We start from the raw sequence: 23,625 nt of genomic DNA, 5'->3' as shown, positions 1-23,625 counted from the left end.
ATGAAGATGAATCATTTTGAGTGATAACGATGAACCACAGGTATTAAACCCAATATAATTTTTGATCCAAAACATTGGAAAAAATGTGTAATACTTTCAACCTTAAAAGTCCAAAATACCAGGGTATAGTATCATTTTTACTGCAGAGTTCGAGAATTTAAATTGATTTTTTTTACTCGGGGAAATAGCTCATTTCATACATAAATCTCGATACTAAAAGTAAATTTCAGCCTTTTCCAGGATTTTCCATTTTCATCTCTGCCAAAAGAACATGCCCAATATCATCCAATCATTCTTGACAGCAACAAAACTTTCAAACAACCTGACAAAGGGCAACGTCTTGGCCTTTTGACCACTTTTTGGTGGGACATGAAAATAGAATTCGGTACAATTTTTTGGTGGCATCCGTAGACAGCTAAGTTAAAATATTTATAAAGATACAGCTATGTATTTGTCGTGTGTTCCTTGTGACAAGACCTTTCTATTGGTACTACATTTGTGGACCTGCTGACTTTGACCTTTTAAACATTCAACCCACTCGAGTAGTTTCTGACAACTCTTGTACTACTATGGAACCAGTGTTACTCTGGACAACATGCTGGATAAGAAAACCTCTATTTTGGTTGCCAGGAACATCTGAAATAATCTCAACACTTGTGTAATTGTTTAGCCTACCACAGAGCACTCCAAACATCCCGTCTTATCTGACCTGAGTATTCCGACATCCTGTCTAATCAGAATCCAGAGTATTACAACAAGACTACATATTTATTTCAATAATTTATTTTGAAATTTCTTGAAGCTCTGTTCATTAAAATGTAAAAGTGTGAGATCAGCATGTATTTGAACATCATCTTCAGTCAAATTAATTTTTACCCTTAGAGTAACTTCTGGCCTGTACAGTCTCTTATGGCTACATGTTTGATGTACTGCCATGGACTTCAGGCATGCTGTCAAACGTTCAGCAACACTGATTTCCTGTAAACATTCATCTTCTATTTGAACAATCAACAATGGAATCTTTGTGTAAATAAGGTTTAGCTTCACTAAGTAAAACATCAACAGCATTTAAATTGAATAAACATTTTTACGTTTTAGACATCTAGAGTTTTATTGTACAAGAAATTAAGTGGAAATTTTATACCTCAAGTTCAATTAACATGTACGTGCAATACACCATGTTCTGTAAGTCCCGAGTAAATTGAGTTGTTTATATCACCAGCCCGGGTTGTCATCAACAGCTGTTTGTTCACTAAACATACTTTAGTGTCGTTATACAATACCTGTACTTTAGCCTACCAATAAACTGTTATCTAATCTTAACTTTTTCACTTTCTCAGCATTTTTGTATCTGGGTTATCTCCCCTCCCTCAGTTGTACTATGACCGTTGTAACGCTGCCATATATATATATATGTTCATCTGAAGTGTGAATTACACAAGCTATGCATGTCCTGCATCATGTCTACACATTCTAGAAGATTTAGTTTCAACCTCGGCACTAAAATTGCATGAGAACTGTTTACTTGGCATTTTATAAATATAGTCCTCCAATGAGTGTTGTACTCTTTTCCTGATCTTAATCTCTACTCTAGAACATTCCTAATGACTATTTTCAATATCGACACGTATCATTGGGAAATCTATTCATAGACCTTACAAAACTCATTTGCATAAATTTGCATAAAGTTGATCAATTATTCTTATACACTGAATAAATATTCACATATAATGCAGATTGGTCATTTTTATCTAGGACTACAAAAACTGGTAAAAAGTTGTTAAAAAGTTTTACAAAACATTGAACAGAACAGGAGTTTAAGAGAATTTAGGAAAGGAACAGTATATCTATGGATTTTTTAAGCATAAATTTCTATATAACGAAGTTACAGTTGTTGAAAAACAAACAGTAAATTCTCTAAAATCTCCTGTGTAATTTGATTTCCCATCTAACTTGTCCTCCGAGTATTCTGACATCCTGTCTATATATACGGAAGCAGCAAAAATGGCACCATGAATAAATCTAAGAACTGTTATAACTATATGACATTCTTTCTTATCTGTCTCCCACGTATTCTGACATTTTACCTAATGTGACTCCTGATTCAAGCATATAATAAATATTTCCTAAAATTACCAAAATAATGCTTTCTTCTAAAATCTTGCATGATCCGACATGGTAATGCTTTCTTCTAAAATCTTGCATGGTCTGACAATGTTTTGTCCTGTGATTTTGTAAAACCATACATTTACAATGTATAACCCCACCATCATCAGATGGTCCATCGGTTGTCCGTCCGTAAAGAATCATTGTTATCACCATCACTGTTTCTTGAGAAGTACTGGAAGGACATTTCTCTCACTTAACATGTAGGTTCCGCTTGGTCCCAAGTTGTGTCCATTTGATTTGGGTCCGATAGGGAAAGCAAAATGGCTGAGGTGGCCATCTTGGATTTTGACAGATGAATTTTTGTACTGATATATTTCAGAAAGTTTTTGAATTTTTCTTTCACTTCATATGTAGCTTCTCCATGTTATGTGATTTTGAGGAAGAGGACTGATTAAAATTATACATTGATGGGTGCCGAGATCTCTTGTATATAACGATTTATTAATGAAAGTCTGATGAGATTACTGATGAAAAATTTCATTGGAGTGAAATATGTATGTAATGCATTTGTACTGTATTGTGATCAACTCTGCCAAGCTCCCAACAGGTGGCGACAGTATATCATTGACCTCTTAGCCGTCATTATCGGCCATCTAACTCATATATCAATTGACCTTCTCCCTAAAACAATGACCTATTTTTAGATCAATGACCATTGCACTTGAGGTCGGTACCACGCTTCACTTGTGTCCTTGACGTTTCAGGACCGGAGATGATGACATCATTATCCGGATATTAGATTATATACAATGTCAGACTTTGGGTAAACATGTTTATATGTACAGGTAGGTATATGTAATCCCTTGAGATACCAGACTTGGACATCTATAATTCACACTGCTATCTAACATGTTCACTTGTTTGTAGCCCAGTGATGTTCATACCTTACAGCCTATGTAGTTCACCCCCAGTAAACAACAATTTGTATAAAACAAAGACTTTATGCCCTACCATGAAGTGACTGGGGTGAGGGATGGAGTCTGTCACTGAAATGTAATTGACATCAGTAGGCTTGTTACCATACAGGCATGGGTAGGCCTATTACCAGGCACCAGTAGCCTTATTACCAGGCACCGATCGGCTTCATTACCAGGCACCGGTAGGCTTCATTACCAGGCACCGGTAGGCTTATTACCAGGCACCGGTAGGGTTATTACCACACACCGACAGGGTTATTACCACACACTGACAGGGTTATTACCATGCACTGGTAGGCTTATTACCACACACTGACAGGGTTATTACCATGCACTGGTAGGCTTATTACCAGGCACCGACAGGCTTATTACCACACACCGACAGGCTTATTACCACACACTGACAGGGTTATTACCATGCACTGGTAGGCTTATTACCAGGCACCGGTAGGGTTATTACCACACACTGACAGGGTTATTACCACGCACTGACAGGGTTATTACCACGCACTGACAGGGTTATTACCACGCACTGACAGGCTTATTACCACGCACTGACAGGGTTATTACCAGGCACCGGTAGGGTTATTACCACGCACTGACAGGGTTATTACCAGGCACCGGTAGGGTTATTACCACACACTGACAGGGTTATTACCACGCACTGACAGGCTTATTACCACGCACCGGTAGGGTTATTACCACACACTGACAGGCTTATTACCAGGCACCGGTAGGGTTATTACCACACACTGACAGGGTTATTACCACACACTGACAGGCTTATTACCAGGCACTGACAGGCTTATTACCACGCACCGGTAGGGTTATTACAATGCACCAGTAGGCTTATTACAATGCACCGGTAGGCTTATTACCAGGCACCGGTAGGCTTCATTACCAGGCACCGGTAGGCTTATAACAATGCACCAGTAGGCTTATTACAATGCACCGGTAGGCTTATTACAATGCACTGGTAGGTTTATTACCAGGCACCGGTAGGCTTATTACCAGGCACCGGTAGGCTTATTACAATGCACTGGTAGGCTTATTACCAGGCACCGGTAGGCTTCATTACCAGGCACTGGTAGGCTTATTACAATGCACTGGTAGGCTTATTACCAGGCACCGGTAGGCTTCATTACCAGGCACTGGTAGGCTTATTACAATGCACCGGTAGGCTTATTACAATGCACCGGTAGTCTTCATTACCAGGCACAGGTAGGCTTCATTACCAGGCACTGGTAGGCTTCATTACCAGGCACCGGTAGGCTTATTACAATGCACTGGTAAGCTTATTACCAGGCACCGGTAGGCTTCATTACCAGGCACCGGCTTATTGCCTCAAAATTCTAGCCCTGTCCTTATGACACATAATATTTTTAGTAAGACAGCTGTGTTGAGGTCTATATTTCAGTAAAATTAAGGCTGCTGTTTTTATTTTAGTTTGGAGATTCTGTTTTATGACTAATATTGATGTTAATGGACTTATTATTTCTGCCATATTTCTACCTGGTAGGTAAACATCTCGTGTAATGTCTGGATTTCATTTGTTAACCAGATATGAATTGTAATCTCAGTTTGTGGTCATATGTAGGAAAGTATTTGCAGGGAGTACTATTTTTTTTTTTTTCCCCCAATTCCAGGACAGAGGGAGTGAAACATCTCTTAGTCATTCTGTGATGCTTGTTAACCTCCAGAAAATCTGAAAATATAAAAATATGATATCAATTTATCTTTTCTGAGAATCCTACAAATCGGTTGAACAAAAAACAAATTGTAAAGCTGCGAATATTTTCTATTATATGTTTACCTCCAGAAAATCTGAAAATATATCAATTTATCTTTTCTTAGAATCCTACAAATTGGTTGAACAAACAACAAACTGTGAAGCTGCAAATATTTTTATTGTATGTTTAACCCTAGAAAATCTGAAAATATAAAAAATATATAAATTTATCTTTTCTTAGAATCCTACAAATCGGTTGAACAAACAACAAATTGTGAAGCTGCAAAACATTTTCCGAGAATGCAGGAAACTGGTAATTACTAGTCGTATCAAAACAAGTCTGATGGAAGTAGATCAAGCTGGAAGTTGTCGCTGTGGAAAGTATACCACCATTGAACACTTGACCTGTATACATGCACCTTAAGTGGTCATGCTTGGACAGTTGTCGTGATTCATCAATCGTCATACTTCCTCGGGCCAGTGTTTATATATATCAACTTCATACGAAGGTGTCCGTTATCAATAACTGACCGCTATAACACATCGGGACAAAAACTGATCAAAATATTGACCACTGATTACAGAATGGCTGACCAAATTGTTTCCCTTGTTATCATGTCAGAGTTATGACCTTGAATTTTTATCAACATGATAACATTCGAGTACCTTTAAGTACAATATCAAACCAATCGTGAATAACTTCCCCAAAACGTCCCCGATTTAATGTCCCGGATCAGGATGGTAAACTGAAACTGTTGCTAGTCTGGCTGACTAATATCCCCTGCTATCTTGTCAATGCTGACCGACTTTAAACATGAATGTTCAAGTGCACAATTAACAATTGGGTAACAATATAAACCACAAACTTAAGAAATGTTCACTGAATAAAAACCCATTGCATAGCCAGACAAAATTACAGGACAGCCAAGCCAATTACAATATACCCCAAACTCTTAACTTCAGTTTGGGGGTATAATTTTTGGTGACTTGAAAAAAAAATGTATACAGCACACAACTTTCATTTCACCAGATTTTAATGAAGCACCGATATTACTTCTACTAATCTTTATTAAATATTGTCATTAAGATTATAAAAGTTCCCAAACTTCTTCGTGGTGGTATAAGGTGATGTCGCACCTCCCATTGGACAAGTATTTTCATGTGGACTATATTGTTATATAAGTTCATACCTAGGAATCATGATGACAGTTACCTGCTACCTAAAGCTGACATGGAGGGACTCTTGGTCTTGCACACTAAATTTGGCAGTTGTAGCTGAATGAATTTACCCCTATAGAACCATGTACAGGGAGAAGTTTCCTTCTGAAATATTGGATTTTTTTTTTCTCATTTACTTATCTTTATGTAACGAAATTAATCCAGTCTTCTAGACCACAACAAGCATACAAATATACATGTCCCCTACTGCCACCGGCTGAGATAGTAACAGTGACCTTAAGCTTGACCCAAAAACCCTGAAACTTAAACTTGTTCCAGATATTAGGGTCTTTTATCATTGTGTGAAGTTTGATAAAATTCCCTTGAGAAACGAAGCCGCTAGAGTGCGGCCAAACTTTGGCATTACCTATGGACATGCGTACAAGATGGACAGAGAGGAAACTAGAAACAAATATTCATTCCCTGCCTACACTGCTATCTGGACGACAACCATTTCTCAGAAATCGTCCAGAGCTATGTTATCGCAGCTGAGAGGAAACCTATGTTCTCTTACCCTGGACAGGGATATCCGCAGTTTTCACGTTGTCAACAATTGTATTCCGTCATGTCAACAATACCATGACCTCACAGCAACAATACCATGACGTCATGGCAACAATCAGTGTATGAAAGTATATATGAAAATTCCTTAGACAATATGTCTACAGAAAATTGAAATCCCATAGCCCAAGTCATTTTTCCATAGACCCATTTTGTAAACATATAGTTGAAAATAGCATAACACTGTCACACAAACGCTTGCATCATCCAGTAATAACACACTGTTATGGGTAAAAAAAACTCTATTGTAAGATCTGATTTCTTATGATCATTTGTCAGAAAATATTGGAATGTTGTTTACATGAATTGTAATATATGTCAGGACTTTTCATAGCCAATGGGGTCAATACTTTGAAATTTTACATAGACAGACCAGGTTTTCTATAGCCTCTACATAGACCGACCAGGTTTTCTATAGCCTCTACATAGACCGACCAGGTTTTCTATAGCCTCAGACCATCGGACCACCTTTACTTTCGAACACTGAACAATACAATGACGTCACGTCGACAATTCAATCACGTCATGTCAACATTTCCATGCATTGATGTAACGTCAATATTAGATACATAAGAGGGTAAACAGGGCAAGAGAAAAATAATCTTTCACCCCCTTGGGGGTGAGACAGGGGAATCTCAACCCTCGGGGTAAGATAATTAAGCTGCCAAACACGAGGCAAGCCTCGTGTTTGGCAACTTAAGAGTCTTCCCCTCGGGTTGAGATTTCCCTGTCTCACCCCAAGGGGGTGAACAATTCTATTATTCTCCCTCGGTTTCACCAGTAGGTGACTATATTGTCCATGGATGCTGAGAAGCCTCTCAGACAACAAAATTGTCATCATATTTCCAGGAAGTAAACATTGGAGTTGTCAATTCCATCTGTTACCATATAAAAGTGGTTTGATATTTCACCCTAATTAGAATATGTAAATGAGTACCAGTAATTTATGCGCATTGTTAAGTCATTCCACTTTACATGTGAAATCTACACTCTTTGACTTTATGTTTTGAAGTATGTTGGTACAAAGCTATCTATCAACGTATTATACAACAGGATGGTATCAAAACAGCCATGATGGATGTAATTTACGAATATTTATTTCATACCTGAATACGAAATGAACTGTTTTAAAAAACATAGCATTAACTTCATCATAACAATGGCATTGTTTTCAAATATGAACTTAATGATAGTTCCGTGTTAATTAAGCTTCTAATTTCACGTTCGTTATAGATTACTGAATATTAACTAGACAACTGACTCGAGAAAGATCTGAAAATGGTAGCAATAAAAAAGTTATGATCAAGAATAACTAAATTGGAAAATAACGAGCGAAGGAGGAGGCCATCAAAATGTCACAATGTGATTCAGCATTATATGACTGGGAAGATTGAACCGTCTAACTAGTCAACATGATTGTGATATAATGTCTCATGTTTTTAATACAAAACTACTCTGTTATCAGTTTATATATAAATTATATAAATTGTGTTCTGAGCACACATGGACTTGGTGACTGATGGTAGTACACAATACATTTATCATAAAAAACAAAGGATTTAAATTGCTTAAGCAATAACAGCTGGATAAAAAAATAAAATAAAAAAATAACTGAAGTTGCTTAAGCTAAGCAACAACAGTCAGATAACCAAAGGATTTAAGTTACTTGATAATTCCTTCAAATAAAATTGTTATTTCTTTTTTCGTTAAAAACAAGAATCATCATATCATGCTGACTAAATTCTGAATTTTTTATTTTTTTTTATTCTAAACTTAAGCTGTCTGAAAATTCCCAGTTATCTTTGAAGGTCAAATCCTGTCAGGATGTTGAAACCCTGGAGCATATATATAGTAAGAAAACCTATAAATAGCTGTCATTTACCAGTCTATTTATAGTGGTGTGGTAATCCTGTTTAACAGTCTGAGTCTGGTGACAATCGCCCCACCTAAACTAGAGAATCGCCCCACCAACACAAGATCTTCTGGAGAGCTTTAGTAGGTACATTCTGTACAAAGCAAGAGGTTTAAAGGGCCTGATTTGAAGATATTGTCTGCATTATTTTACCACATGCTGTGTATTGATACAGATTTAGTATTGATAATGACACAAGAGTCCTTTAACTGTGTATAATATTATTAAGCCAAAGAAGGAAATAAAAAACAAAGGATAAACCACTTCTGAGTTTTTCCATAAAAGGAATTTTTCCTATTGACTTACTCTGGAAAAAAGCCGTACCAGCGAACATATTTTTAAACTTACAATGCATAACAATAAAAAAATTTTTTTTAAAAGATTCTTATAACTTCTACGTGATATATTTTGGCAGATTTCCATGCAATGCCTTATGCTGAGCGCAATATCATACAATCGCTTAAGCAAAGTTCTATGAATGAAATACCCTGTATATTGCATCATCTACCTGACTGGTACGTGAATGTTCTGTAATCTGATCAATTTTCTTGTCACATATCTTTATGACTCAAACAACGTTTTTTTTTAAACAATTTCCTAGTAATGAGTGTAATTCAATCAAATTTAAATTGAATCTATCAGATTACACTCTGATATGGAGTTAAGTGTATAATGATTTTATAATCAGATTAAAATCAAATGAACTTATAGATATAACTAATTGTTTGCATTGAACATGTAAAAATCTCAAAACTCCCAGGAACTTTCATGGGAACAACAAGAAATTCTACAGAAAAAGATTAGCGTGATCAATTTATGATACACGATTCCTTGCTATTATTGATTTCATTTCAAACTTGAATCTAGTAATGACATAATTTTATTTGTCATTGTAAATTTAGAAAGTAGAAATAGATGTTTATCTTCAATTTATAGCGATCATGTCTGTTCTTGATAGTTGTCAAGGATGAACATACCGTTAGTGCTATCCTTTAAATTAAATATTCCAAATACTACGAATAAAAAATAAATTTTTGATTAAACATTCCTTTCAGTAAATTGCCGCAAGTAACTAGACATGGGTGACTTTTTCATCTTAAGTCATCCCTTAATATCCTGTCCTTGTGGGGTTTCACTTTCTCATCAGAAATGTGTCAGTAGTGACATGGGCACAGGAAGTAGCCCCTCAGACACGAACTTTACACTGAAGAAAAATAATAATACTGGCATTCATGGCTTAAGTTGTACAACCTCAATACTTCCCCACATCAGGCCAGTCCCCTTTACACAAACTAAGTGAATTGTATGTGACCACATTACTTCATACCCTACAAAGACAATTTGTTTTGGACTATATATCAAATACAATATAAATAATTATATATTTACATTTGCTCCGCATTTCTCCATTGACACAATGCTAAGAGGCAGTTGCCACCATACGCTTATATTTACATTTACACTGCAGCCCCACTATATAACTTTACCAAGCTCACTTGATGGTTACAAGTCCATAACTTCCAAATCATTATTATGACTTCATTATTATAGTGACGTCAATTGTCACGTCGGCGATAACGAAAGATGGCTGTTGAAAAGGCTGTTCCATCTTTGACGATAATAATTTGTTCATTCATCGTCGGAGCAAAATTCCTTGATATAGTTTTTAAAAATCGTTGTCAAATGTAAATATAAGCATTGAACTGCTTTCATTTGGAAGTCATGGGCTGATGAATGCCAACTGGACAAAGACAAATTCAACATGAAGCACTAGCGCGCTTTATTAAATTTGCCTTTGTCCAGTTGGCATTCATCAGCCCATGACTTCCAACTGAAAGCAGTTCAATGCACAAATAACACCCAGTGCCTCAGGCTATAACATCCCAGTGGGTCATGTGACATTAAAAAGGGCAGTTTTTTTATTTTGTTGGTTCAGTTTTTTTCAAAGTTGAGGGAATGGTAAGACAATGTAAATATAAGTATTGAACAGTGGTTTTAATGTTGTTATAGTCGATATTAACTTAATCGACAATAACAACATTAAAACCACTGTTTATTGCTTAAATGAATAGCAAAAAAGTTACCCTGCAGTTATCTCCCCTTGTTTCAGTTCCTCTGTATAAAATGATACTGTGGCCTTGCCCTTTAAGCTATATCCAGTAAGATACATACATGCAAATCAAGATTGAACTTAATGAAAGAAATTCACAGAAAAACAATACACTTGACAATTTTTTAAAGAATTTGTTTTAAGATTATAATGGAAATCAACATCAGTAAAGTTAACAACCTTTCTTTAGTATCTCAAGTATTTTAGGTCTTTTGAACCATGTGACCTTGAAAGTTGGTCCTATGACACATGTGACCTTGAAAGTTGGTCCTATGACACATGTGACCTTGAAAGTATGTCATATGACACCTGTGACCTTGAAAGTAAGTCAATCTGCTTTACAATTGTAGTTGAACAAACTTAACAGCAAATTATCATTTAAGGAAATTTTCTTTATCACACTAAACCTTTTAAATCTTAATAATAATAAAAAAATTCAAATCGGTAGGAGAGAACTCTTCTAAAATGGAGATCACCAGCACAGAAACACTTGACATACTTCCTTAAGATAAACCAGCCTCTCGACTTGGTAATGAATTCTATTTTCTATCAACACCCATACTTCAACAGTGATGTCTATCGGTTAGGTCTGTTAGATTTCCAGTAGTGCTTGAGGAAGTTTTATAATTATATTTTTTTTAATTTATTGGAGTACCTGACTTCTGTCATGTAAGTGAGAACTCGCTGTTTCAGAAACATGTGACTTACTGTCACATGTCAACTTTACAGCCACAATGATACTGTCATATGGCAAGCAGGGAGAAAAAATTAACATCTGAAAAACGTTTATAGATTTTGTGTCATAAACACGGTGTGATTAAACATCTGCTGCTTCTTCAGGTATCCGTTTTCAAAAACTTATAGACACTACATTTTCATCTAAGTAACATATATACTACCACTAAATCATATTTTTTTATCAAGATTTTATAAAAAGGTGTTTTTCAATCATAACAATATTCAGCCTTGAAGTTTCATCTTAAGTTGTTTATTTTATTTTATAGCCCAGTAAACCTTATAGTGTTTGTATCTACTTGCAGGACACCATGTAACAACCTTCTAGCTTTGAATTGGTCTTTCTTAGTTTTAGTTTTTTTAGTTTAGTTTTAAAGTTATAATTTTCAGATCTATGTTCAAATCAGCTGAGTGGTTAAGGTGTCCTGACACTTTAACGCTAGCCCTCCACCTCTGGGTTGCGAGTTCGAAACATACGTGGGGCAGTTGCCAGGTACTGACCGTAGGCCGGTGGTTTTTCTCCCCGGGTACTCCGGCTTTACTCCACCTCCAAAACCTGGCACGTCCTTAAATGACCCTGGCTGTTAATAGGACGTTAAACAAAAACAAAACAAAAATCAAATCAGGAAGGAAAGTGAATCACAATTAAGAAAGATATAGAATGTTTCCAATTTCCAATTCATTAACATTTAAATGGAAAATCCCATAGCAAGGAAGGAAAAGAAATATATATTTGATTGATATGCTGAACCCAAACACAAATCTGCCCTGGAGATAATATGTAAGACTTTGTACCTGCTGCCCCCATTGCATGATCATAAGGGGTGACTAAATATTGGATCTTATCTTTTTCACTGCCTCTCTTTTGGCCTTTAGCTGAGCATTCACCCCTTTGATTTTTTTTTTATTTCTGTCCCCAGCCTTTAGGTGAGCGTTTGCCTCTGTGAGGAAGGTTTCCGATTTCTGTCCCAGGCCTTAAAGTTTAGCCATCGCCCCTGTGAGAAAGTTTTTGGGCTTCTGTCCCCCCGACCCTCAGTTGAGCATTCTCCCCTATGAGTAAGTTTTCTGGGCTCTGTCCCCTAGCCTTTAGGTGAGCGTTAGCCCCTGTGAGGAAGGTTTCAGATTTTTGTCCCCTTGCCCTTAGTTGAGTATTCGCCCCTGTGAGGAAGTTTCCTGGGCTCTGTCCCCTAGCCTTAAGTTGAGCGTTCGCCACTGTGAGGAAGGTTTCCGATTTCTGTCCACGGCCTTAAAGTTTAGTTATTGCCCCTGTGAGAAAGTTTTCTGGCTTCTGTCCCCTGACCTTTAGTTGAGCATTTGCCCCTGTGAGGAATGTATTAAGCCCTATCAATCAATCAACCTGCTGAATGTTCAGCATTTTGGGAGCGAGGCGACTGGTTCACCCATTGCAGTAGAATTTTAATGAGTGTGGTGTCCTGCTGGATGTCTTCGGCAGTATATTTCAGTGAGGTTGTACTATAATACTGGCATTAGTTTTACGCTATCACAAGGAGACTGAAATCATTTTAATTTTCTACTAAATATACAATATTACGATCCTGTGTCAATATACAAATAAATATTTCACAGATAATATTGTGTACTACAACAGCTTGTGTAGATATATGAGTAGAAATTCAAACAGGTTTTCACACACTCAACAACCACCTGCCACAGTCTTGGTTCTTTTATCATGAATGACTTACACATGAACAGTAATATTATGTAATATCCCCAACAAGCTTTAACCTGGGGTATTGATAACACTTGAATTTACAAGGCAAAGTGAAAGTTAAGTCTCACAGCTAATAATAGGCAGGATTACAGGTAAAATTATACAGTTAAGCTAACAGCTGACAATAAAGATGATTGTATATGAGAGTCAATAATACCTATGATTACATATTTCTCCTCCAAACTACTAAATTGTATAACATGTTTTCACACATCACAGGTGGGTGCATTCTCCTATGAAATCCTTAAATCAGATTCCAGCTGTTTTCTTTTTTGCTTTATCACAAATGTATTACTAATAGCTTGTTAAGACCTGGACAACTCTATAATTGTCCCAGACATACCTATAATTAGGTACCTGAGCTATTTTTACCTGGTCAAACCTGTCAGATTACATAACAACCTGTTTTAACAGTTTGTTGTTATAAGCCAAGGACACAGGGCTGGACAGGTTAAAAAAAAGCTTTGATGTGCTAATATCAATATTGACTGTGTAATTAACGGCCTATTTCTCTGTCCCGAAATTGTCTGACCAGCACACAATGTGTCCAGTTAGACACACTCGTGAAAGTGTCAAGTTGCATAACATTATTATCACTTTCTACCGAATGTTTGTATTTTACCTGTAAATATTACACAAGGTTACTCCAGCCCCTCATTCATAGATAAGAATATCTGCCTGTGACTCCATAATACCCTAGCCCTAAATGTCAAAATGGGGTCATAATGAAATTCAAAAGTATCGAAATAATTTACAATTTTCTCGTCCAGCGCTTAGCTCTTACTCTGGTATACATTTTCGTATCTCATTGGTATTTGTTAAAGACCTTCCTTCAACTTTCCAAAAGTTCATGATGATAGAAGCATACTTTATTTCATCCACAAATAGTGTAAAATTTTAAATCAGTTTGAAGGGGTTTATTTGTGAACCATGCACATTTAACCTAATTACTACTCAAAAATTAATGTTTTTTTGCCAAAATGATGAAGGGACTCTTTGTGGATAAATATGGCAACTTACACTTGAAAATGATCAAATTAAATTATTAAAACAAATACTTTGCTTTGTCATGGAATTATGTTACTTGACAAAAATTATTTTGGAAGAAATCATAACTTTTCTCCAGTGTATAACCTTTACCCTTTTTCATACCTTCTTTTTTTTAATCTTTCAGGAATTATACTCAATATTCCATTTAAATACACTTAGATATACTGTTCTAAGTATGTGATTTACATAAACACTATAATATAATATAATTTCCTAAATTGCTTTTGGTTTTTATAATATTTCACATTTGAAGACTTTTATTTTACCATGGCAGCCAGAAACAAAATTACAAAAAAAAAAAAAAAACATGTTTTATTCTTGAGTCAAAACAAACTTTTTTTAATCACTACAATGACTTTTTACCAGTTTCATACGGTAGTGTTCAGCATGGAATATTGGCAGTTGTATACCAGTTTTGAAAAAGGGAGTATTAATAATACAGATAATTATCGAGGAATCACATTAGTAAGTTGTCTTGGTAAAGTTATTCACCTCTGTGCTTAACCGAAGGTTAGTTAAATTAGATGAAACGTTCAATAAGATTACTGATGCGCAATTTGGCTTCCGAAAAAATCTTTCTACTGTAGACGCTATTTTTGCTCTCCAATGTTTAATTAATAGGACACTTAGAAAACGGAAAAGGTTGTACTGTTGTTTTATCGACTATAAAAAGGCATTCGATTATATAAGTAGACAAAATCTTTGGTTTAAATTGATTAAGGAGGGTATTGAAGGTAAAATGCTGAAGATTATTAGAAGTCTATATGATAATGTAAGATGCTGTATAAAGCATAATGGTCTCTCAGACTTCTACGAAGTGAATTGTGGATTATTCCAAGGGGAAATATTGTCACCTCTGCTTTTTACACTGTTCATAAATGACCTAGAAATCAATTTTATCAATGATAATTGTAAATCAATAGAAATAAGAACAATTAATATATTTTTACTCATGTATGCAGATGATACAGTGCTGGTGTCCGAATCTCCTCTGAAGAATTACAAAGCATGCTGAACTCGTTACAAAATTATACAAGGAAATGGAGCTTAACTGTTAATATTAATAAAACCAAAATTGTGGTATTTAGAAACGGGGGCAATATTAGGAATAATGAGAAATGGTTTTACAATAATGAAGAAATCGAAATAGTGAACGAATTCAATGATCTTGGGCTAATGATGAATTATAACGCGAATTTTTTTAAGACACAAAAGAATAGTGCCAAACAAGGAAACAAAGCTCTATTTGCTATGTCTAATGTTTGTAAACGTAATTATTTTAATATAGAAACCTCATTGGCAGTCCTCAATACATATGTTAGTAGTATATTAAATTATGGGTGTGAAATATGGGGTTTCCACAAATCTCCAGACATTGAAAAGATCCATATCGGTTTCTTGAAAAGACTATTTGGTGTAAGGAAAAATACTACAAATGCAATGGTTTATTTTGAACTTGGTAGAGTCCCATTGTTAATAGTTAGAAAAATTAGAATATTCACGAATAATGATAACTGGATAGTAAATTTAAGACAGGAGTTAGACAAAATTGGAATCGGATACATATTCAATTTACCCACAGTTCAGAAGGTTGATTTAGAGATTTTGAAGTTAAGGTTAAAAGATATGTTCCAGCAAGAATGTTTAACAATAGTAAATAATTCTTCTAAAGGAAATTTGTATAAATATTTAACTATGTGTTTCTGTTTGCAACCATATTTACATAAACCCATTAATACTAGATGTTTGAGAAATATTGCCAAAATACGATTATCGGCCCATGATTTGCTTATTGAAAGAGGGAGATATAGAAATTTACAGAGAAATGAACGAATATGCACATTATGTAATAATAACGACATAGAAGATGAATTTCATTTCATAATTAAATGTCATTTTTATAGTGATATTAGATACAAATATTTGAAACCATATTACAGAAGGAACCCGAGTATGTTCAAGTTTGTTCAGTTATTTAACTACAGAAAATGTAAAAGAATTGTGTAAGTTAGGGAAATATATCGGTCTAGCCCTTGAAAGAAGAAAGTCAAATTTGATTTAAGACCAGGTGTATTTTTTGTAGTCAAATTTGATTTAAGACCAGGTGTATTTTTTGTACTCTCACTCTATCTCATATGTGTATATTGGGTTTGTATGTGGCTGGGGAGGGGGAGGGGATACATGTGAGATTGTATGAATGGTGAGTATGGGCATAATCTGATTGAAGTTATGTGTAATTAAGTTTCCATCAAACACACATCAAATTACATCTAATTTCAAATAGATTGAATGGGCGAGAGGCGTATGGTGAAAGTTGTGTGCCAGGTAGATACTTGTACTGTTATGTTTGCCTTTGTATATAATGTATCATGTCTCGTGTTATTGTGATAAGTTGTAAAACTTAAGCAAATAAAGAATCTGAATCTGAGCTTGAAACAATTAAGAAATTTGTGCCAACGTGAACAAAGGCCAGTTAACAATGGAATAGCTTTTTGATGAGTAAGCCTATAAAATCTGAGCAATCATGTATACGTCTTTACTTTTAGCCTATGCCATTGAAATTCATCCATGCATAAATCTATTTCGATAAATGCATTCATCCCCTTCTTTACTTTTGAATTGATGATCAATGAAATTCACAGTTATCTTTCACTGTTTAAAATGAAATCTGAAAAGGAATCTGGAATTCCATTAAATAGGTGACGCGTTGACACACATATCGGTAAACCCCCAACAACTCCTTGTTTTGTTACTAAAAATAGCATCAGAGGGAAAACATTTTGACTACAGCTGCCTAACTTACAATTTTGAACTCTGACCCCAGTGACAGAGTACAGCAATCTGATTCCACTTTAAAGGTCAAGGGTCACAATGGGGCCCCGCCACAGGGTATGAAAATGATGAAAACAGCTGAAAAATCAAAACAAAACAAAAATGTGGGAATTGTTATTTTGAGATTCATATCACATACGTCATAACAATTGTCATTGTCAAATGTCAGTGGCAGGTAATATACACGACTCATCAATCTTTATTAATTTTTTTCATCAGAAATGATTCATTCCAAAATATGAATCTTTGTATTTTTGTTTTATTTCGGTGCTTTGTCATCATTCCCATCTCAAACATGCAAAATGGAAATTATTTTTTAAGCTTAATCTCATATTCTGTTTTGAATACAAAATCACAGTCACAATGCACCTAATTGTGTGTATATGATTATTAAACATGCAGTATTAGCTATTAAAATACACATGGAGGACTTGGTTTGACCCAAAAAGAATGGAAGGATCAGTCCATTTTGTACAAAAAGGGATGAAAAGACAGTGATATTTACATGTAATTCATGAGCAATGAAAGACAGGTTTCCCTTTGGTAGGAGCCCTAAGCAAAAAAGTAATATGATTCAAGTATACCAAGTTGTGTATAAATATCAAACCTAATGATCTCACCACTTGGAGATAATTAGTAAAAATTTGGTGCTTCAAAGACTAGCTGTTAATGGCTTCATATACTTGTAGCCCTCTGATACAGAGGCTGGGCCAGGGACTTGAAACTGAGACTGCAGGAGTCTCTGAATCTCTATGAGAAAGGCCCCCTCCCAGATCAGGCCCCCAGATACCAGGGCTGGAGGGGATCAGCAGATTAGGAAACTCATTAGTCTGGTTAAATCTCTCCACACACAGATATCCTTAAGATAAACTTGAGTTTGTTTTGACAAAGTAGTTAGCTACTGCTGTCATAGACTTGTTCAATACCCAATATATTATGGTATACCACAAACTTAGGTCATCAGGTTCATGCTTATCTAGAGAATGTTTTGTTTTGATGGAAATCGAAGTTCAAATATCGGAAAACAAGTTCAAATTTGACTGTACAACATTGATACTTACGCAACATCAGCTACCAACCATTATCAACAGAAATGCATAAAAAACTCAGCAATTTATGATGGATTGATGACAGGATGGCTGCCGAATGGTTTAAAATTTGTCGAGACTTAATTTTAACCTACTTTTTAAGTTCAGTAATTATATTCATGGCAACTCAATAAACATTTTTTTCTTCAAATTTATCTCCTTAAATCTATGAAAATAGAGATGAACAGGATCAAGTTTTATAATCTGCAAAATAGGACAATTTATTTCTATCAAAGTCCGAATAAATTATATAATTCAGACTACATATCTATGTATCTACATTAAAATCTGTTACCTACAGTATATAAGTGGACATATACATTTTATACATAGATTGATAGTATGATGGGCCAGAGTTCATGTACCATACTCGCCTAGAGTAAATGTCAAATTATTATGTAAAAATATGTAACAATAGTTTAATCTGCATATAGACAAGAGAATGTCAAATAAACAGTGAGAATATTTACAGAAATAAGTAAATAAATACTTTAACCTACAATAACAACCCTACGCCAGCACATTCCACATTGAAATGAATCATTATGTTGATGAGGCTTTAAACTCTGTAAACCAAACAGAACCCACTTTTTATGTGGAAAACTGCAGATGGTTGTAATATTTCATAATCTAGTGGTTAAATTGTGGTTGTAGTCTGTTCATGTAGCATGTGTTATGTTAACTGATAGTATCTATATCTCCCTCTTCCTCTTAACCTCCCCCCCCCCCCCCCCCCCCCCCCCCCCCCTCCTTCCCCATACCTCCCTCCCACTCAGGGCAGAATGTATGATACAGCATACCACCCAATCTCTGCTTATACTGCTGCTAAGGGAAGAGAAAAATTTCTGCCTGGTTGAACATTTTGCTAAAAACAGAAGTTAAACAAATTCCTACCAGATGCGGGGCCCTTTTTCAGCAGAGTAGAAATCTGATTATAAATGTGAGATTGTTACAAATAAACTCGTTTTACACAATACCCAAGTAATATATTCAAAGATGACAGTCTACCTTTTTATGTGCTAAAAAATACACAAGTTTTGTTAAAGTCTGCAAAGGTAACTTACTTGGCTGAACACTGCATTTACATAAAAAAACCTGATAATTTGCATGAAATGTACTTCAAGAGATATTTAATATTTTAATACAAAACTGTTTGCTATCATTAGTCAATGCTTTTGAAAAGATAGTGCCATTTTCTATGAGAAATTCTGCCTTCTATTCAGTCCTGAAGTTATAGAGATCATCCGATTTTCTGATAGGGAGAATATGACATCTCCTCCCTTGATACAAATCTGACACAAGACAGTGCTGTGTGTAAAGTTTGACCCCTAGGGACCCCCATAATGACCCCTGGGTCTATTTACGGCATGTGTGAACCATGATCATTATCGACTGGTCAGAGGCCTTTGTCACACTCGAGTGACAAAAACGCCAGGTGAGAAGTGATGGGAGATTTACACTCCTCTTGGTTTATGGCAATTTACAGTTAGCATTGTTAGAAATGGCTTTGATGTTTTTTGAAAAAGAGGAAGAGAGAGAGCTAGAGAGAGAAAAAGCTCAGGCTGTAGGGTTCTAATGCAAAAGAGAGAGAGAGAGAGAGAGAGAGAGAGAGAGAGAGAGAGAGCTCGGGAAGCATGTATGTTAGAGTGACTGCAAGGGCGGAGAAACAGGTAAAAATAAAATCCGTTAATAAAAAGGGGAAAAAGGGGCCAAATGGACCTGTAACACTGCTACAATATATAAGGACTAACTTTAAAATTGATCTAGATCATTTATGTAGATGCTACCTCTCCAATCAAATATAATGATAAGCTAATTAAAATAGTAAGTCTATTCATTCCAAACATACCACTGACCTAAAATCATTCCCCTTAGCTGTCTTGATTATTCACACAAAAAATAAAGAATCAAAAATTACTAAGTATTAAAACATATTTGATCTCTGTGACCTTGATAGTAGGTCAAGGTCATTTATTTGAATAAACTTGGTAACCCTTCATCCCAGCATGCTACTGACCTAATATCATAACCCTGGGTATCATGGCTATTGAAAAGAAGCTGTTTGAATGGAAATGTTGATGCCAGCTAGACAGACAACGGATGCTGCACCAAAGCATAAGCTTGTCAGCTTGAAATGCATTTACACATTTCACTCATTCAGAAAACTACCTTGGACATAGCAAAACGCTTTAAAGACAGAACATGTTCAACTAAAACAATGGAATTTACAGTTGGTTGGATTTTTACTGATATGCAATAGAAATGAATGGGCTTATTTAACCAGGCATGAGCTTATTGCCACAGTAATATTGGGCAGAGCATGCTGGCAGTAAGGATGAGATTAGAGAGAACAAGAGAATTACTACAAGACCAGACAGGCTGAGGTGGGCGAGGGGTGTGGGGGAGATTATACATAAAGATAACAGATAATTCTAAACACAACATCACTACTCTTTTGTCGACACCAAACAGCTTTTCCTAATCCCTTTCAGCTAAGGGCCGAGTGATGGATGGCAATTACCCATATTCAGTAAGATCATACTCGTAAGTACAATGACATCCAAATACATGTATCATCAAATACAAGATCTAGTAGTAATTGCTACATTTTAAATTAATTTTTAAAATAATTACATTTTGAGAAGAAAATAATTTGTCTTTAGCCCTTTTAAGGTTTCTTTCACTTCAACCTTAAATTCCTAATTTAGCATTATTTTTATCACTTCATTACTTTTTCCTTCTCTGATAAATCTCTGCCAATATATTTTCATTTCTATGATAATGTCTCCTCATTCTTACCTTTCTTTCTATCCATCCTCAACCCACCTCCCCTTCTAGTTTTCCTCTCTCTATCAATAAACCCTCAGCCCTGTCTCCCAACTTTCAACTTTTTTTCTATCCACTGTTAACCATTCCTTCTTCATCCATTGCTTTCTCTCTACTTTCTCCATTCCTTCCCCTTATCTTTCTATCCTCAAATCTGCCTCCATCATTGTTCTCCCTTTTTCTATTTACCTTCAACCATATCATTCCTTTTTTTCTCTATCCACCCAGACCCTTAACACTTTCTTCCTATCCTTCACTTTTCTCTCTATTCACCCTCAACCATACATCCCCTCATCTTTCTATCCACCCTCAAAACTACCCAATCCTTCCCTCTTCTCTCTATATCCCCACAATTCCTCCTCATCATCCCTCTTTATCCATTCTCAACCTTCCCTCCCTATCCTTCCCTCTATCTGGTCTCAACCATTCCTCCCCTCTTCTCTCTATCCACCCTCAAAACTGCCCATCCTTTCCTCTTTTCTCAATCCTAAAAAACATTCCCTCTATATCCATTCTCAACCTTCCCTCTCTCTGGCCTCTACTATTCCTTCCCACCTTCTCTTTCTCTCTATTTGCCTTTTTTCCTATCCTTCCCTCTATCTCTCCTTAACCATTCCTTTTCACCTTCTCTCTATTTGCCTTAACCTTTCCTTCCCGCTTCTCTATCAACCCTCACTCATTCCTCCCCATTGTTCCCGATTCTCTATCCTATCTCAACCATTCCTCTCCACCCTTCGTCTTCTCTCTATCCATCCTAAACCATTTCTCCCTCATCCTTCTCACTATCCAACCTCAACACTTTCTTCCTCATTCTCCCCTCTTCCTCCTTATCCACCCTCAACACTTTTTTCTCGTCCTACATCTTCTACTATCTACCCTCAACTATTCCACCCCAATTTCTCCTTCTATCAACCCTCAACACTTTCTCTGTTCTTTCCACTTTCTCTCTATCCACCCTCAACCTTGCACTCCCCCATCCTTGTCCCTTTCAAATTATCCATCATCCCATTCCTGATTTTCCCCAGATACTGGTGGCCCCCATCCCCAGGTAAACAAAGACAACAGTCAATATGTTGTCATTGACTCTAATGATCCAAGGTGCATGATAAAGTTGTATGGCTATTGATTATTGGACGGCTGTCCATACCCTGTATAAAGCATAAATGATTAAAAGCTGCAGTGATCAAATCTAAGTGTCACACAATTCCGCATAATTCAACGGCTGGGAAACAAAACAAAAAATGTTTTATTAGTTCTTTTTTTCTGGGGCTAGATAATCCAGGCCAAAGTATCTGATCACAGGGTAACAGCTGTTGTCCACAAAAACCCAATCCAGCTAGATTAGTTTTCCCAAAGAAAATTGCTCACTCATGTGAATAAATAATAACAACCAAGAAAAATTACCCTCATCATAATGGCAGAGGCGGTTGACAGTCACACGCACTGTCAGAAATGGATAGGTGTCAGGCTTTGTTATTGGATCCTGAGGCCCAACTCTCCTCTGTTTGGAGGTGGTTTCGTCTTTGTTCTGACAGTACCTGGAGTCTAGGTCTACGGAGCAGTGATGCATGCATGTTATCGGCCATAGGCAGAACAAAGAGCCGCGGCAGTGACCAAGTTCTTGCATGTTTAAGCACAAAATGCTTCTCGAATAAAAAATGCACTAAATCTTCAACATGATGCATTAAATGTATCATTCCATGCACCAAAATGTGCATTATTATTTGATTTTCAATGTAGATCAGCTTTAGATTTCTCAACAGGCAATGGAAAAATGTAAACAAAAACTCTCCACTTGACCTACTATTTCTTCAAAGCTGCCTTCTGAGATGACCCCTCTTTCTTTGTTATGATTTTCTCTTCTAGGAGAATTGCATTTTGAGACTTTCCCTGCTACGAAAATAAAAACAAGCCCAGAAGGGGGACCATTGAAGCTTAGAGACAGTGTTTGTTTTGAGTTGGAGGGAAGTTCAAGAGGCCCGATCTGGGGAATTCATAAAGAAAATTTTAGGTACTGGGTAAAATACAAATCTTTGATATGATTTTAAGGCGAATAGATTTAATAAAGACATGACTGCTACGAAAAATCATTTGATACATATAAAATTTGACAGCTGAGATTAATGTTGTTTAATCTGTAAAATGTAATGTAAACAGATATTAGTGCAGAACACCAAAATGATAATCTGCCATCAAGATTCTGGATAATAATGTAAATCTACACATTTTTCATCCTAAAGTCATCAAGATCGTGATTCTTTCACATCTGCACCTGTACAAATATAGTAACGTGAATAATTCATTTATCGTACAGCATGTTACAGATACATTATAGTGTACCTGACAGACAGACACAGAACATCCATCTTGTGGTGAATATATTATATTTAATGTAACATAGTTTATATTTAGTAGGTTTTTATAATAACAAGTGACAAAACTGACTCTAGAATGATTTATCTATTGTCTTAATTGCCAACTAGCTTAAATAATAATAATTATATAATTTTCAAAAAAAATTGTTATTGTTTTGTTTACCATAACCTTGAAAGGTCAAAGTATTAACTGAAAATGGTTAAATAGATTAAAAATTTGAGAATATTTGATTAAAAAAAAAAAAAAATTTAACTCATTATTTTCACTGCAATAGTGTAAATATATTATCCAGGAATTCCCATTCAACTTGTGCAAAATGATATTTTTTCAAAGCTATAAGTGAACAAATATTCACTGTACACAGGTTATC

The 23,625-nt window shown here is 35.8% G+C and overlaps 1 long non-coding RNA gene across 1 annotated transcript; it reads right to left on the bottom strand.

Moving 5' to 3' along the window:
• Positions 1-4,676: 4,676 nt before the first annotated feature.
• On the bottom strand, positions 4,677-22,662 carry LOC117330903. The gene is made up of 2 exons (XR_004533417.1): positions 22,284-22,662; positions 4,677-4,791 (listed from the first exon to the last, which is right to left on the bottom strand). It is a non-coding gene; the product is annotated as an uncharacterized LOC117330903 (long non-coding RNA).
• Positions 22,663-23,625: the final 963 nt, after the last annotated feature.

This window comes from Pecten maximus, chromosome 7, assembly GCF_902652985.1.
Source record: "Pecten maximus chromosome 7, xPecMax1.1, whole genome shotgun sequence".
Taxonomy (NCBI): domain Eukaryota; kingdom Metazoa; phylum Mollusca; class Bivalvia; order Pectinida; family Pectinidae; genus Pecten; species Pecten maximus.
This window is presented reverse-complemented; position numbering and strand designations above follow the sequence as displayed.